The sequence below is a fragment of the Lycium ferocissimum genome, chromosome 7 (genome assembly GCF_029784015.1).
Source record: "Lycium ferocissimum isolate CSIRO_LF1 chromosome 7, AGI_CSIRO_Lferr_CH_V1, whole genome shotgun sequence".
Classification (NCBI taxonomy): Eukaryota; Viridiplantae; Streptophyta; class Magnoliopsida; order Solanales; family Solanaceae; genus Lycium; species Lycium ferocissimum.
In genome coordinates this window covers 12505398-12518289 of record NC_081348.1, presented here as the reverse complement: position 1 = coordinate 12518289, position 12892 = coordinate 12505398, and the positions used below count along the sequence as shown (strand labels likewise).

At 34.4% G+C, this 12892-nt stretch overlaps 1 pseudogene; it reads left to right on the top strand.

Moving 5' to 3' along the window:
• Positions 1–9819: 9819 nt before the first annotated feature.
• Positions 9820–12451, top strand: LOC132061926 (probable aspartic proteinase GIP2; annotated as a pseudogene).
• Positions 12452–12892: the final 441 nt, after the last annotated feature.

Genomic DNA, 12892 nt, shown 5'->3' with positions numbered 1-12892 from the left:
GACCCTTTTGCCTTTTCCCCAAAATTTAGATTAGCCCTGAGACTTTTATTTTTTCCTTTTAATTGGATATAGTCATTTTATTCGTCAACCAGGCTTTTTGTCTTTATAATTATTATGGTTTAAATATCTCGATTAGTTAGCATATTTCGTAGTCATAACACCTCATGATCTCACATTTAATGGGTGATGTAGATTGAACAATTCGGTGAAGAACAATTTTTAGCAATTTTTTTCTGAGTTTCTACTATGAAAGGATTAAATAGCTTTGAGTGATGGTATTCCGCAGAGGTGATTCTTGCGTTATAAGCTTATTTTAAGTTATTTTGACAAGCTAATAAAATAGTAGTTTTAAACATTATATTAAAGGTACTATATGTCAAGTATTTATAATATAAAATCAGCAAAAATCAACAAATTGTTCACCCTAATTAGTGGCTTTTCATACGTACTAGATTAATTTGACCAAGATTTTACTATTTAATCCCTATATTTTTTTTATTCTCAAAGTATTCCTTAATTTCAAAACAAAATCCGTAACTCCCTCTCCATTTTATTTCTATCATTCTCCACTACAAAAAAGCGCTCTATTTGCAGGGCTCAAATTCACATATTGCGGCGGTCATTAACCCCACTATACGTTACACGGGTCCTTCGAAACCCCCCAATTCTGTTCATCGCAAATAAATTGCGAAGGTTTTTTGGTAGACCGCTGCTGTAAAATTATGGCGGTTGTTTACGTATTTAACGGCGGGTTTGACCTCCGTAATTCGTAAAATTGACTATTTAATATTTCTTATTAAAAAACATTCTGGGGGTTAAAACCCCCGCACTTCGTTTATTTAGCGAGGGTTTCAACCTCTGCAAGTTTGAAAAATGTATCTTTTACTAACTAGATGTTGGCACTTATGCTATTGTTGATGATACCTTGATATGATTTTTTTAATATATTAATATAGTGAAGCATCAATTTATTATTCAAATTGCTTACTAAAATCAAGTAACATCAATATATTATTAAACCATATTGATATTAACATAAATTAAGTTATCATTAATCTCAAAAACTAACATTAAACACATCAACTCCAACGTCAGTATTATCATTAGTCCCAAAAACTAACATGAAACACATCCACTCCAACCAATAATCATAAAGGATCCACTACATCCACTGAATCAACTACCATACTTAATTGTCTAACACAATTGCACGGAACTTCATTGGTTGTTATTCGGAGTACTCCCACCAAATGATCTTCATACGTACATGGGTCACACAGGTCTGCTCGCCGCATCACTTGGCTACAAAAAGAATTTAGAATAAAATTAATCAAAAGGCAGAAGAAAAAGGCATAAGAGAAGAATAATTCTAGATTCAGACAATTAAAATGCAAGGAAACAAAGGTTTTCCAAATACTTGCTTCAACAATAATCTACAAAAAGAAAGTGTTAGAATAAAATTAATCAAAAGGCAGAAGAAAAAGCCTCTTGAAAACAGAAAAATAATTCTAGATTCAGACAATTAAAATGCAACGAAACAAAGGTTTTCCAAATACCATAAAAAACTAATATTAGACAGCTTCAACAACAATCTAAAAGTTATTCTCAATACAGGGCTGAGTCAAAGTGTATGTGGGGATAATGGAGTGGATAATGACTAGAACTATGAGTCTGTGAAGAAAATGATTTTTTGTATGTTAGGTATCTGAGATAGAGACCCAAAAACAAATCAAAGCTTCACTGTGCTCTTTGTAGTGCCTACTATTAGAGCAGCCTTTCTCCTAATATTTGCTGTTTGGTTTATCATTTAGGCCATGAGGCATGCTGACCTATAGAACCATGTCTAGCATCTACCTAGCTTGTATTTGGCTAAATTTTTCTCTTCTTTTTGTCAACTCAGCAATGTTGATAAAGTAGGTTCTGTTATATCTGGATAACTCCAACTGTTATCCCAGATATCTTGGTACTTAATCCCGCCTTCTCCAACTACCAAGGGCAAGCTTAAGAAATTTCTTTGTCCCCAAACCCAACAAAACTTAAATAGTACATTGTCCCTAAAAAGAAGTTTACAACTTAGGTTGCTTCCTTAAAGATCCATAAAAGGTATAAATTCGAAGAGCATCTGCATGCATTCTGATAATGTAGGTTGGATGTCCAGCTATTTTTTGGATTTACGGATAATGTATTCCTCTGCATGTTGCTATGATCTCCATTTACTCATTGCTAGCATGTTTGTTTTAGCTTAATACTTGGTGATTAAACTACCTTGTTTTCTGTGCTCTATCTATCTCTCTCCCCTCCATTGGTTAATTTGCTGATTATTAAACTGTCACCAGAACAAGGATATAGTAATGCGCTCCCTGAGTAACTGAAGATAGGAAAGTGGAATGTGTACATGTTAGAACAGTTAGTTCAAACTCTTCTATGTATTCCGAGGCATAACTGAGCTCTAATTCTTTTAAATACTTATCTGCTGGCTCTTCGTTGAAGCTTGTTAGTAGATTTGCAGATCATCCTGAAATTGGTACCTTACATGACAATTTTGTGCGAGTAACCAAGCTTTGCCTGATCGATTCCACATTTGTTTCCCCTTGCATAACCCAAGTGACATAATTTTGAGGGAATGGCTTGTCGATCAAATGATCGTACTCTATCCTTTTAGTCATTTCCATATTTAGGACACAAACATTTTATTCTATTTCTTACAGTTCCATTAGTAAATGCAAAATCTAGAAATTGATTCAAACCAATCAAATATTTAGTTGTGATTCTAGGCATTCAATTCAAGATTTATCCATTGGGGAGTACTGGCTTGTAACATTTCAACAAGTGAAACCGATGAACAAAAATCAGATTTTTAAGAAGGAATATTGAATATAACCTACAAATTTCATGAGAAAGAATATTTTAGTAACCTATCAATTCTATACAATTACATACATTTAACAATTTTGTAAAAGCTAAGAAAAAAATATTTCAAAATATATCGAGAACCATATTTCAAAACCTTGCAGCTCACATATATATAGCACAAAAACTATAATAATCTGGTTATAACCGGATCCTCTTCTTGTTCATACTGACGGCCAAAGCAAGTAAAATTAGAATTAACTTCAACTAAAAAAAATGTTATACTTCTAAGTTGTAATAACAGTATACACAGTCTAAGAATTGTGATGACTTGCTCTTATTTTCAACAGGTGACCTTGCCTCTGTTGGTTCTGTCTATGCTTGCTTGAAGAATCTCTCATCAGCTTCTGGACTAATCTTAGCAAAAGTTTTATTTACTTTGGTGAAGTACAACCTGTGGTTCAGGAACACATATTGTAGTTGCTAGGCTTCACCAAAGGTGAGTTACCATTCAGGCATTTGGGAGTGTCACTTAGTCATACAAGATTATCAGTCCTACAATGCCAGCCTTTAACAGACAAAACACTTAGTAGAATCATCCATCTTAAAGAAGAGAAAATTATATTTGATCTTCATGATATTCAACCAGTAATTTTGGCTCGAGAGTTGAGACTTATAACACACAACAGTACGACTAATCCATGATATAATTATTTGTTATGTCTATAAATAAAACTTTTGTAATATATGTTAGAGATTTAGCTTTGACTCCTTGCTACACATTTAATAAGAGACTATTTGCTTCAATCTATGGGGATTGTTTTAAATGTTAATATAAATAAATAATAAATGACTTGAAAGTAGGTTCCTCCAATGGTATTTATGCAATAAGTAAAAAGCTAACGTATGAGTAATTGTTTTTCTAAAACTTACTCAACATCATTCATAATCTTCAGTCTACAAATTCTAAATACATATCCAAATTTTAACTTCTATATTTTAAGAGTGTAAATTAATGTTATCTTCAATACTCTTCAAACAGGATATTTTCTTTTAGTCTGATTCTGTCTTCACTCTCTGCCAACTACATATGTGTCAATTTATACTGAGTTGATCTATTACAATTTTAGTTTGTACGTTGTTTATGCTCACTCTTTAAAGATGAAGATTTAATTAGTTACTTCATTTGTTTTAGTTATGTGGCAATATTTTCATTTTAGTTTGTTCAAGAATAATGATAACTTTCTAAATTTGAAAATAAAACAAATCTAAACTTCGAATTCTATCTTTAATGAAATTTTTTTATAGCCACATACAAAGTGTTTACACTAAATCAATAAAATTAACCTTAACATTAAAAATTAAACAGAAAATATATAAACTTTTAAAGTAGCCACTATACAAAAAAGAAGGCATTAGTCTAGAATGTATAGTTCAATGGCGGCTACCACAATACTGAATACAGGTCCAGATATATCCACCTAGAGTAGTACATTTTTATATTTTAAAACACAATGCACTTTGACTATGTATTCATGCAGATATGTCCACCAGATAATGGAAGTGTGATTCCTGTTAATCAAATTATGATCTGTTTGCAGAAAGTAAAGAACAAGATGTTTATTTCGACGTAAAATCGTGTTTCCTAAAGAATTTAATCCCCTCACGATTGCCAAAGGTTTGGATTAATTCTTCCCAGGATAGAACGAAATTCTATTCTGCAATACCGACAATGGAAATTGTAGAATTTCAGCGAACTCAACGAATGGTAGCAATCACACGACACTTACTGATTTCTGGTTTTGAAACAATGCAATATGAGGGGGGAAAAATCTGTTTGTCAGGAAGCAAAAATTTCAGAATTTTTCATTTCAGTGATTGAAAAATGAGGTGAAGCCTCTAAAAATTTATAGCCCGCTATTTTGCTGAACAGGTGTGAAAGTGCCTATTCGGTGAAGAAGATGACCGTTGGTCATCGTTATGTCTGTTCGGAAATAATTAATTATGTTGGGAAAAATAATTCTGCAAATTTAATTAATTAAGTTAAATTCCGCGTGAATTAATTTATATCACGATTGGAAATTTAAGTAACGAAAATGAAAATAAAATAAATTTGGTCCAAAAAGATTAACAATCAGTCAGATCATTTGACCGAATCCGAATCTCAACGAATGGTAGCAATCACACGACACTTACTGATTTCTGGTTTTGAAACAATGCAGTATGAGGGGGGAAAAATCTGTTTGTCAGAAAGCAAAAATTTCAGAATTTTTCGTTTCAGTGATTGAAAAATAAGGCGAAGCCTCTAAAAATTTATAGCTTGCTATTTTTTGCTGAACAGGTGTGAAAGTGCCTGTTCGGTGAAGAAGATGATCGTTGGTCATCGTTTATGTCCGTTCTGAAATAATTAATTCCGTTGGGAAAAATAATTCTGTGAATTTAATTAATTAAGTTAAATTCCGGGTGAATTAATATCAGGATTGGAAATATTAAGTAACGAAAATGGAAATAAATTAAATTTGGTCCAAAAAAATTATCAATCAATCGATCATTTGACCGAATCCGAATCCAAAGCCGAAATGACGACGACGCGAGGGGTGGTCCTCTTCTCTTTCCCTTATGAGCTAGAGAATGTGTTGCTTAATATAAGCACACACATAACACTTTCAACCACCAATGTGGGAGAAGTGCTCACTTGAAAGGTTATTTTTCAAACTTTCATTTCCCTCCACTTTTGTTTCCCTCCATTTCCCAATTCATACTTCACCTTTAAAGTCCCTCACTTAATACATTTGTGGACTTTAAACTCAACAGGAAGTACTTAAATATAAAGCAAAAACCAAATAACACTAGTAGATTCCTTGATTATAGCTAATAGAGCTCTATTTATACAATATCAAATCACCTTCGACAATAATTTCAATCAGAATATCCATGGTAATCAAAAAATTATTTTAAAACCGAATTAACAAAGGTTGATTTCAAACAAAAATTTTCAAGCAATTCCACATACGAAGCAAATCGAAAATGACAGATTTGGAACAATCTCACTACGAAAAGTTCACTTATTTTACTCATTTCTCAAATCAGCCGAGCTGAAATTGGAATTTGAAAGTCGCACAGTACCTTTATCGTGAGAAAAGAGAAGGTGCTAGAAGATTGGACAATATCTCAGCAAAATGCAAAGCTAAATGAAAGCAATTTCTTCTAAACCAACGAACTTACATACGACAATGAGAACACAAAATCATTGATTTACACAAGAAGCTTATCATCACTGATTCTACTAATTCATATTAATTTAAGTAGAATCAGTGAAGAAAAATCACAAATATGCAGAGAAAATCCACATGCAAGATGAAAGAAAACTAAATTACAATTTGTAGAGAAAAATCAAAGAATAAGAAATAAGAATACCTTAATCGGTAGAAACTTGAAGAACTCAGCGATTTTCTACATTGGATAAACTTGTGAGAGAGAGATTTCGAATAAATCTGAAAATATCAATGATTTAGGGAAATTAGAGAGAGAGAGAGAGAGAGAGAGGAGAAAGTTCTAGGTTTGGCAAAAAATGAGGGAAATAGTTAAAAAAAAAAGAAGAGGGAGGCTGTCATGACCCATTTAGCCTAGGTCGTGCGGGCACTTACCTTCCCACCTCGGTAACGGAATCCTTCTCCCAACGATGAACTAATACATAACTTGAAGAAAGTTAAATAGCGAAAATAACAGATACGTAAGTCTCACGATATATATAGACAGTTAATAGTAAAAGTGCGGAAGACAATAAATCCCCCAGGGTCTAGTCTGAATAATACAAGAGCATCTAGAGAGAATAATACAATCCAAGAACTACTAATACATAATGTCTATGTCTCTGAAATAAAGTAAGACATGAAATAGAAGAGTCTTCGAGGTCAGCGGACGCTATGCTCACCCTGAAAAACTTGAGTAGAAGCTGAAGAATCGATCAACCATGGGTAAGAGAGATAGATCCGACCTGATACTCTGCATTCATAAAAGAATGCAGCAAGTGCAGGTCAGTACAAACAACAATACCGGTAGGCATCATAGGCCGACTAAGCATAGTTAACACAATTAAGAAAATAACGCAGATAAGCAAGTAAACCAATCAAGCATGAGACCATGTAATCACAACCAAGTATCCGTCATCACCTATGTAAACATCTAATCCCAAGTAGGGTAAGTCTGAGTATACCCAATCCAAACCAGTCACCACGATAGAATCATCATAACCAATCAGTACAATATAATCATCACAGTCCAATCCTCACAGCATAATCATCGCAATCCAGTCATCACAAATCTTACTCAAGTCATAATGTAATGCAGTGCAACGATGGTATGAATGCGATGCCATGCCATGCTATGAAAATGAAGTGTGCACATGTAATCCGGACGGAAATATCGACGTCTCGGTAGCACAACCTAGCGTGACCGGCGAAGTCTAAGTGCCACCCGTCTCGGATCTTTGCCCAACAGACAGACGGGACCCTGGCTAATTGCTCACAGGGGGAGTCTCACCGGCACCACCCTGGAAGACCCGCAGAGTCCATGCACTAACAATGATTCCGGGATAACATCGAAATCAGCCATGCAACAAAGATGCCCGAATAAAACCATCGAACATCGGCCTCCTCACAATCACTCAAAAGAGTCTCTCAAATATCAGTTTCAAAATCAACGATTCCGAAATTGAACCTCGGACATCTGGCTCCTCACAATCACTCAAGTAAAAGAGTATCAGTTTCATATAAACAATGATTCCGGAATGGATCTTTGGACATCGGCATTTTCATAATCATTCAAGTAAAAGAGTTTATCAAATATCAGTTTCACTCAATCAACGATACCGATCATCACCGGATATCGGCCATGCATGATAAATATGAGAAACGCGTGCAATGCATATGTCAATCATCAACAATCAAGTTCAATATCACAAGTACCTCAACGGGGTACGCCAACAATGCATCACATCATAATACCAATAGTGGGTATGCCAACATATATCAAATCAAGTACCAACAGTGGGTACGCCAACATATATCTAATCAAGTACCAACAGTGGGTACGCTAACATATATCTATAACTCAAGTACCAACAATGTTATGTCAGTTCTATCCAAATCAGGACAACAAACAGAACTCGGTATTTACCAACTACATATGGCATCAAACCAACACATTTAAACAACCAAGTACACATAACGGGGTGGCTAGTCCCAACACACATCAAGGCCCAACCTAAGGCAGTATCCATCCCAACTTCATACCCAAAGGTTCACATGCTGTCTCCGACATCATAATCTAAATATGTGATTCACTATATGAAGTCTTACCAAAGACAAACCATAACCTACCTGGACTGCCGAACCGCAACACCAACAAGTCACTTTTTTGCTTTTCCCTTCCTCTGAAGCTCAGAACAAAAATATTCTAAGCATAATCGAATTCTATTTTAGAAATCATGAAGAATGATACTAAGATTGCTATGATATCAACTAGGTCCATTTTAACCCTAGAAATTGGGAAAACGGGCCCACAAGGGCAAAACGGGAAATTCGCGGGCAAAATACCAAATTAAGTACTAGGTGATCATAACCCAACCACTAATTGTTGATTTAACTCAATAATTGTCCCAAATCTGATTTCAAGTAAAAACCCCCAAATTGGGTATGAACCCTAAGTTTCCAAGTCCAAAATTCAACGTTAAAAGTGGAAAATATGTGATCAATAAGCTTAGATTCACCAAATTTTAGCATTAACATCATCAATTTATCACAGATAATCCTAAGGAAAAGTCTCCCAAAACCCTCCTCTAAATTCCATCTCTAAAGGATTGAAAAGGGAAGGGGAAAATCTAAGATGTTTGTGATTAAGGAAAAGTAAAGGATTGGGCAAGGTTTTACCTCTAAGAACTTCTTCAATTTATCTCCAAGAACAGTTTCTCTAAGCTCCAATACCGATATATGAAATAATGAGGGTCTAAGACTCATTTAAGACACATTAATGGATTTAATCGCCTGCTACCCGCTACGGCGGTTCCATGATCGCCCCCCAAATGTCAAGCCTAAATAAGGACCACTTGACGGCGGGGCTACCACCCACGCCAGGTTTGGCCCAGCGAGAAAAAGGATGCACCAGATACCAGAACTTGGCCTAAGTTTTTCTTTTCGATCTGATTTTTCGACTAACTCCCGAGACCACCTGCTCACATATCAGATACTTAGTCCCACATAAAAACGCGCTATGAATGCTTCTGTGGCCTCGAAATTCCCAACGGAGGTCTCGTTGACAAAGTCAACCACCGATGCCTTAATTACCATTTCCCATCCAAAGTCTCGGAATGCATCTGAATGCATTGAGAACCAAACCAAACATGAATACATGTTCTAAACGGCCATCTGGACATTAGAATCGACAGAATTCCGAAGAAGGTCCGTTTGCCCAAAAGTCAACCTCGAGTCAACCCTTTTTCAATTCAAGCCTATATTTTCACCAAAGTTGCCCGAATCCGGTCTAGACACCTCGGGGAGCGTGTCAACGGTCCCCTTGGGTCAAAAGTGAGCTAATCAATGCTTGGGAATGGGCGAAAACTATAACAACCAAACGGGTCGTTACAGAAGCTGAATATTTTGGGGCTCCATTTTTTTTCGGTCTAGCGTAGGTTTTAACGCTCGCAAATCTAATGAATATTAGCAGGGCCTAAATTAACCTCCACAATTAATAAAATTTTGTGGAGGTTATAATAACCCCACAATTAAACCTCCGCAAATCCAGCATTTTTTAATAGTGTTCCTTTACGCCTTCCTCCCTATTGCAGTTATCATAAAATAACTTACATTTATTAAACATAATCTTGTAAAAAATTAAACTCCTCATTTTAAGTATTTGCTTTCTAAATTTTAACGAACATGTATATCACAATATCACAAAAAGAAAGAAGCCATGACTAATAAGTTTAGCTTCCCTAGAAAATTTGCTCTTTGTTTGAGCTCTTCCGCCATTGCTAAGGGTATTGTTCTTTTCGGTGATGGTGCTTATTCTTTCCTTCCTAATAGGGAATTTTCAAATGAAAGATGAGGCTCCCCTCCCGTACCTCAAACCTCCATTTCATCCAGTGCCGCCCTAAAATTCTCAATGGTTATTTATTTTTTTCTCTTTCCTCCATACCATTCATTCCTAGCAAAAATGATACGCTGAGCTATATAATGTCTAGAAACGATGAAGATACAATAATATCAACGTGCAGATTGCAAACTGGAAAGTCACTTTCTTTTACTCTATTTCTCGCACGATTAAGCAATAGCACATCTTCCCTTTAAATCATTCAAAAGAGAGGAGAACAAGATCCGTGTGGTGCAATTGAAATATGAAATTTCAGAGATCCAAACAATAAGAGTGGATTCATATAGTCAGATGTTTGGTTAGGCAGCAATCGGATTCTAACAAAATGTTGGGGTTTTCTTCATAACAGCAAGGTTTTCAAATTTAGGATTCTGACCTTATCCAAATTAGAACTATAAGGGCAAAATCCCAAATCTATGAAGGGGTATGGATACTGGGGCGAAGGAAAAGATGGTGGATGTATAATTTATCTTTCTTATGAAATTCACTATTTTCCCTTGAATTTAACGTTTTGCCTTGTTGTAATGAAAATTGAGATCTTCGATCCTACTCTATTTATTTCTTTTTTCTTGAGATTCTATTTAGATATGTAAATTGGTAACAATTTCGGACCTCAATAATATTAAGAGATTTTAGCTTTTACAGAATTTGGTCTGCACATATAAATTTTGGTGTTGAATCTTGTCTTTTCATAGACAGATTAGGGAGGAAGAAGACTTCCCTGCTTTAAAAGAAGGTATAAGGCACTGTTACCCCTTGTACTATACCCAAAATTGCTACGACACACTTTATCTTTTCTTGAGCCCTATTATTACCCCTAAACTTATTTAAAATGGAATAATTCCCAAACTATGATGTGGGAGAGTGTATTTCACTTTCTTTGAGAGAGTGAGAAACATAAAAAGGAAAAATTAATTTTTTTTTCTTAAAAATTTGCATTTTCTTAAAATTTGAAAATAAATCTAGTCTTCCACATTTAGTTTTAAAAAAACTTTTCCACATGTTAAGAAAATAATTAATTTTTTCAAAATTTTATAAAAATTTAGTTTTTTTTTCCACATTTTGGCAAGAAAACACTTTTCCGATTTTATTTGAAAAATAAAAGTGTACTAAGAAAATGAAATCATGAAAATCAAGATTTTTAAAGACATTTTAAAAAAATAATCAAGTTTTCCATATTTTTAGCAAATCCATTTTTCCATATTTAAAAAAAAATCATTTTTCAGTTTTTTTTTCTTTTTAAAAAACGGGTTTAAAAAAAAAACAAATTTTCAATTTTTTTTAAAAAAAAAGGGTTTTAAAAATCATTTTTTTAAAAGAAAATTCAAATTTTTAATCCATGTTTTTAGTTTTTTTTTTTTTTTTTAAATGGGTTTAAAAAAATCAAATTTTCAAATTAAAAAAAAACGGGTTTTAAAACTCATTTTTTTTAATGAAAATTTAATTTTTTATTTTTATTTTAAAAAAAAATTAACAGTAAAAATTTGAAAAAATTAAAAAAAAAAGAAGAAAATAAATAAATACACGTGTAAAGAGAAGTGTATGTCACTCTCCCATATGAGAGTGGGCACGTTTAGGGGGTGAATTATTAAGTTTTAAATAAGTTTGGGGGTAATAGGGCCCTTAGGAAAGGTAGGTGTGTCGTAGAATTTTGGGATAGCTTTAAAACGAATGCGCTTCTTATCCTAAAAGAATGGTTAAGGAGGAAAGAGAAAGAACAAGTAACCATAGTTAATACTCCTATGGTTAACAAAGTGAATTTGGTCCATTCAATGAGTGAAGGGACAGGTGTAAAAATTTAGGGTGGCACTGGATGAAATGGAGGGATGAGGTACTCGAGGGAAGCCTCATCCTGTTTTCTCATACACTCCACTTTTTATCAATCCAATAAGTACAACTACAGGTTTTACCCCAGGCACACAATATGCTGATTACTTTATTGGAGTAAAATCCATCAAGAGTAACCAAAAGGTTGTCCCAATAGACACAACTTTGTTGTCAATTAACAATCAAGGTGTTGGTGGAACAAAAATTAGCACAGCCAATCCTTACACCACATTGGAAACTTCAATATACAATGCTCTTACAAATATTTGTCAAGGAACTAGTTAATGGCCCGTGGCACCTTTTGGGGCTTGTTTAGATTCAAGAAACATTGGAAGTACAAGAGTTGGACCAGTAGTGCCATCCATTGATCTTGTTTTGCAAAATGAGAATGTATTTTGTAGGATTTTTGGAGCAAACTGAATGGTGCAAGTTAGTGAAGATGTTTTGTGCCTTGGGGTTGTAGATGGTGGTGTTAATCCAAGGACTTCTATTGTGATTGGAGGAAACACAATTGAGAATAATATTTTGCAATTTAATCTTGCAAGATCAAGATTGGGATTCACATCATCAATTCTTTTTCGACAAACTACATGTGTCAATTTTAATTTCACTTCAATTGCTTAGGTAGTGTTACTTGATTCGAGGGTCTATTGGAAACAACCTCTCTGCCCGTCATGATAGAGGTAAGGTTTGCATACACTCTACCCATGGGTATGTTGTTGTTGTTGTTGTTGCAGCTTAGCTAGTGCGGACCGATGTTTGATAAATGTTCAAAGTTTGCTTTTGGACACTTTGTGATGTTAAATGGACCTATATTTTCATTTGGAAAAATTACTTGGTGTAGCTTCTTGTAAGAGGTACTTATTGATAATAACTACCGTTTGATTTATTTATATTTAGTAGCTAAATTAATTTTCTAAGTTACCATTGGTATCTATACCAAAACACATATACCTCTCTCTATTTTCCCTCACTACACATTTTAGATTTTTCATCTTCTCCAAACCCTAAAAAACTCTCTCTCCTTCCTATTCATTAACACAACCGCCACCGCCCCACTGCTGGA